Below are 5,368 nucleotides of genomic sequence, written 5' to 3'. Positions count from 1 at the left end.
AGTGCGGAGTGGACTACCGTAATCCACCTAAGAGAATAGCAGACGGATTCCACAAGCTCCCACCTCTCCTCTGATGCAAGCATTTGCATATGACAATAAACACACAAACACGCCCATGTTCAACAATAAACACACACCGGCCATGTTCTCTAACATAGTCCCTCCCCGTTTTATCTCCTGCACCTCTGAAAACACATACACACAACAGTCTGCAACTATGTGCAGCACTGATTTACTGGGCATTGGTCCTGAGGGTGGTCATGGACCCACTGGGGGATGCGCATGTGTGCTGGTCTCTATGTTCATGTGTACCTAAAATAGCATTATATTACATGTGGTAGGAGTTGCAGTGCGATTCTAGCATGTGGTCACCGGCACAGAAGACAGGTTCAAGCCTGAAAACTGGCTGCTGTTCCAGCAATAACATCTCCTCAACATCAGGGCTTGAGGGGATTAACACCTACCCTGCCGGGAGGGGCTGGTCGTGGCCTTAAATGACATGGGAATGGAGGTTCTGCTCGGTCAGGTGACCTCTGCCAATGCTGCCTCTTTAATGGGAGCGTTAGCAGGAGAGACAGTGAAAACTCTGTCCCTGATATACTGGTAAATTACCAAAACATCTCTCCATTTCTCAGAGCTACGTTCCTATGCTATAGCGCCCGATTCTCTACAACCCACGAATAATGACTTTGCAACATTCATGGACAAAGTCTCTGCTGCATTCTGAGCCCTGTCTTCAGGTTTCTTTTCTTCCTTTTCTTACCCCCCACCCCCCACCCCCCTCCCCTTATCTTTACACAACCCCCACCCCCATCCCGCCCCCTCTCTGGCACGCACCATCTCCAGATCTCCGGGTCTGCACTGCTGCATTTGCCACAGTGAGAAGGAGTGAAATATTAATGCTGCGCAGAAAGAGGCAGAGCGCATCCCCTGCATTGCTGCCGGGGGGCGGGGGATGGGAGGGGAGCCGCTGTCAGCTGACCCATTAACCCAGGAATCTGCTCCACCACCTGGCTGACTATGTTCATCCGTATACTCCGTCCTATACCCTTACACTACCCTTTCACCTGCAGGACATGTTTTATAGGTACCGCAAACTGTTGGAGCTGATCTGACGCTACTGTTTGGGAAACTATATACACTCAGTGATCAAAACAAAAACCATCCAGCGAACTGCAGTTCTGTGGGCAAAAACGCGTTGTTAATGAGAGAGGTCTGCGGAGAAGGGCCAGATTGGTCAAAGCTGACACGAAGGTGAGAGTAACGCACACATTACAAAAGTGGTATGCAAAAGAGCATCTCTGAACACACAATGTGTCAAACCTCTAAGTGGGTAGGCTACAGCAGCAGAAAATAAGTCTAATGCATACCTAATAAAGTGCTCATTGGATACTAGATCTCTTGTCCTGGCAGTTTTCACAGCTTCCTTTTGTTTTCATAATATTATATATTTTACATAGTTTACCTAAATGGTAGATTTAAAGGAGTTTATTTTGACACTCAGCAATGGCAGCACACTCAGATATAAACTGTGAATTTTGCAACACTGCCTCTGTCCATCTGGTGAGTGGTTAATGCAAGCTCATAAACCCTAATACGCTCCTGCTTAAATGCAGGCGGAAAGCATCAAGATTTTCTGATTGACAATTCTCATTTTATGCCTCCGCATTTAACCAGATGCTCTTAACTGAGTTAGTCATTTGATCTATATGCATTTCAAGCCCAAGGCATATTGATATTATTTCAGTGTTGCAATGCATGCTCTTTGCTTTTTGTTTTTACAAGTACACTAGTAAATTATACAGACTGAGAAATCTTTGTTACATACTCGGTGTGTAAGCCTTACTGGATGGTTTTGGTTTTTTGCACCATTCTCTGCAAACGCTAGGGACAGCTGAGATACTCAAACTGGCACCATCCTTAGATTCTCATACTGGTATATCTAAACATGCCAAAATTTCAGTAATTAATTCACATAATACTAGTAACAGAAAAACAGAAAAATGTGCACCTAAAAATGATTCTATACTCTCACAGCCATCGTGTGATGGACAGACACTGTAGGATATTAATGCAGAAAGTGAAACTGGTCTTACATCTTTGGAAATGGCAGGAATAAGAAAGTAGCTTTACATACAGTTCAGTATACTGTATAGATGTGGAGGTGCATAGACATTTTAGAGGAAAGAGACAAAGCTTAATTGTATGTGTGCTTCGACACAACTGTTATAACTGTTACTGTTGTTAACTCCAAATGGATATTCTCACACTTACCCCCACATTAAACAGGCATTCTCTTTCTGCAACAAGGAAAATGTGAAGAAGTGATAAAATGTATTTCCTTACAACAATCCACAGACCGTGTGTATGCAGGGCATGCCACTTAGGCTATTCATAGACTAACGAGAACAGCTTAAGATGCTTTCACATGGTTCAAATCTTTTACATTTTAATTGACAGCACCTATCACCTAATGCGATTGCACATTTTCTGTAGGTTTTACCAGTCAGAGAAGGCATAAACTGGTGCACAGGGTATTAACACTCAGTCCAGAATCAACTTAATCCAATGTCTTACCAACATAAAGCACCAGGCCTACAAAAGGACCCGTTTTCACAAAAGGTAGGGGGAAAGCATCGCGGTGCAGTGAAACGATAAACTGTGTTTTGATAGCTAAACAACCATTTTATGCATTGTCTCGGCAGCCTTGTCTTTCAGCGCTTCAGTGATGCAGAACAGTGGAGCTAACACAGTGTAAATCTGAGCACCATCACCTGACAGCCACAAACTCAAGCGAACCCAGAGTGTAAGGATGACTCATAGCCTACAGTACTAAGAGAAGGAAATAACTTCTTTCTGAACACATAATCGATTGTAACACACACACACACACACACACACACACACAAATATAATATCACAAACATTAAGTTGTTACATCCAAAAATACAGACATACTGTACGTACAGCCTTAATGGACTGAAGAGTCTCTCCTCCTCTGTTCATCCAGGTGAAGATCCGTGTCTGTCCCACCAGTTTCTCACATTGGACCGGACACTGCAAACAAGAGCCTCCCTCTATGAAGAGGACAGTACAGTGACTATCAGACTCAAGCCAGGCTCTGCCCACTGGCCACAGATTTAAGAGCTGGGAACCGGTACTGTGCAAGGCCCCAGCAGGGCATTAAGAGCTGGGAACCAGTACTGTGCAGGTTGGGGCCTTGGGGCATTAAGAGCTGGGAACCAGTACCGTGCAAGTTGGGGCAGTAAGAGCTGGGAACCAGTACTGTGCAGGTTGGGGCCTTGGGGCATTAAGAGCTGGGAACCAGAACAGTGCAAGTTGGGGCCTTGGGGCATTAAGAGCTAGGAACCAGAACAGTGCAAGTTGGGGCCTTGGGGCATTAAGAACTGGGAACCAGAACAGTGCAAGTTGGGGCCTTGGGGCATTAAGAGCTGGGAACCAGTACTGTGCAGGTTGGGGCCTTGGGGCATTAAGAGCTGGGAACCAGTACAGTGCAAGCTGGGGGCTTAATGCCCCAGCAGGGTGGCCGGAGGCTGGGGGTTCTCGGGCACAATGCCATCTATCCCGGCCAACGTTCTGCCTGGCACAGCCACGAGGAGTCTGAAGCCACCATCTCTGTCTCATCCTTCTGAGTAGGCAAGTACTCGGGCCATTGAGCAAGGAGCCAGACATTTCACAATGTCAGCAACTCTTCGACAAAGCAAAGGTCTGCTTCTCCTAGCCTCTCCGTTCCGTGGGATGGCCCGTGTCAGGGATCGATGGTCAAACGTTGCCAGCCGCAAAGAGAATTAGACTGTAATTTAACAGTACCATTATGGCTGATTATTAGCAAGCACCAATAATATGTACCGTGCAACATGGATCACTACTACTGTCTTAAAACTCATCATTTTATCCTGAAGGCATATACCCAGGCCGTGAAAATACAAGAAATCCACACTGCTGTTGACAATTGAACTGAATGAGAATTGAAAAGAGGACTGATATCATTTTATTGCATATAAATTTGATGTATTGCTGGGAGAATTGAGTTGTTCTTTTAAGGAAATGGCTTCCATTAGCAAAAAGATGCCTGCTTTGACAAATTACAGCCTTAAAAGGTATAACTTCATTGTACTGTATATATCGTTTCTAAGGAACAGGTTCAATGATTTTGTTTATGATGCTTCTAAGCCAATCTGTCCAAGATGCTTAACTTCAGACTGAAAACCAAGGCAGAGATTTTTTTTTTTTTAATGCTATTTTGGGAAATGCGCAGATACCTTTTATTCAGAATGTTGAATGTTTACTGTAAGTTATGTTCTGCAGGACAGAAGCAGAGGGAATTTCTGCAAACAGGGATTGGAGCCAGTGAAAAGGACCCACCACCACCAGCAGCAGAACTCCATCCAATCATGTGGCAGCACCTAAAAGCATAAAAGCATGCAGACGTGGTCAAGAGGTTCAGCTGTTTTTCAGACCAAATGTCTGAATGGGGAAATAATGTGAGCTAAGTGACTTTGACCGTGGAATGACTGTTGGTGCCAGGCAGAGGGGTTCGAGGATTTCAGAAACTGCTGCTCTCCTGGGATTTTCATGCACACCAGTCTCTAGAGTTTGCAGAGAATGGTGTGAAAAACAAAAAACATCATTGTTAATGAGAGGTCAGAGGAGAAGGGCCAGACTGGTCGAAGCTGACAGTAACACAAATAACCACGCATGACAACAGTGGTATGCAGGAGAGCATCTCAGAACACATGATGCGTCAAACCTCTAAGTGGATAGGCTACAGTAGCAGAAGACCAATATGTCTAAAAAATAAGTCTAATAAATACCTAAGTTGCTCACTGAGTGTAGATGCTAATTGCCGTTAATTGCAGAGGAGGTAGAACTACTGTCGGGGGCGACATGGCTCAGGCAGTAAGAGCAGTCGTCTGGCGGTCGGAGGGTTGCCGGTTCGATCCCCCGCCCGGGCTGTGTCGAAGTGTCCCTGAGCGAGACACCTAACCCCCAAATGCTCCTGATGAGCTGGTCGGCGCCTTGCATGGCAGCCAATCGCTGTCGGTGTGTGAGTGTGTGTATGAATGAGTGAATGAGAAGCATCAATTGTACAGCGCTTTGGATAAAGGCACTATATCAATTCCAACCATTTACCATTCACCATTTAATTGATGACATCAGCTGGCTGAGTTAATGGGTGGAAGAAACACAGGGCAGGACTTTTACTTTCTGACCCTGGACTCTCCACCTCTGGTTAATTGCCTGAGTGCAGGAGATTGAGCCACTGGGAACTAGAGATGCAAATAAAATGGAAGTAAAATGTAGCCTTAATTATCCTAATGCCAATGCACTCTAAAACGCCAGGCTG

The sequence above is a fragment of the Conger conger genome, chromosome 10, assembly GCF_963514075.1.
Source record: "Conger conger chromosome 10, fConCon1.1, whole genome shotgun sequence".
Lineage (NCBI taxonomy): Eukaryota > Metazoa > Chordata > Actinopteri > Anguilliformes > Congridae > Conger > Conger conger.
This window is presented reverse-complemented; position numbering follows the sequence as displayed.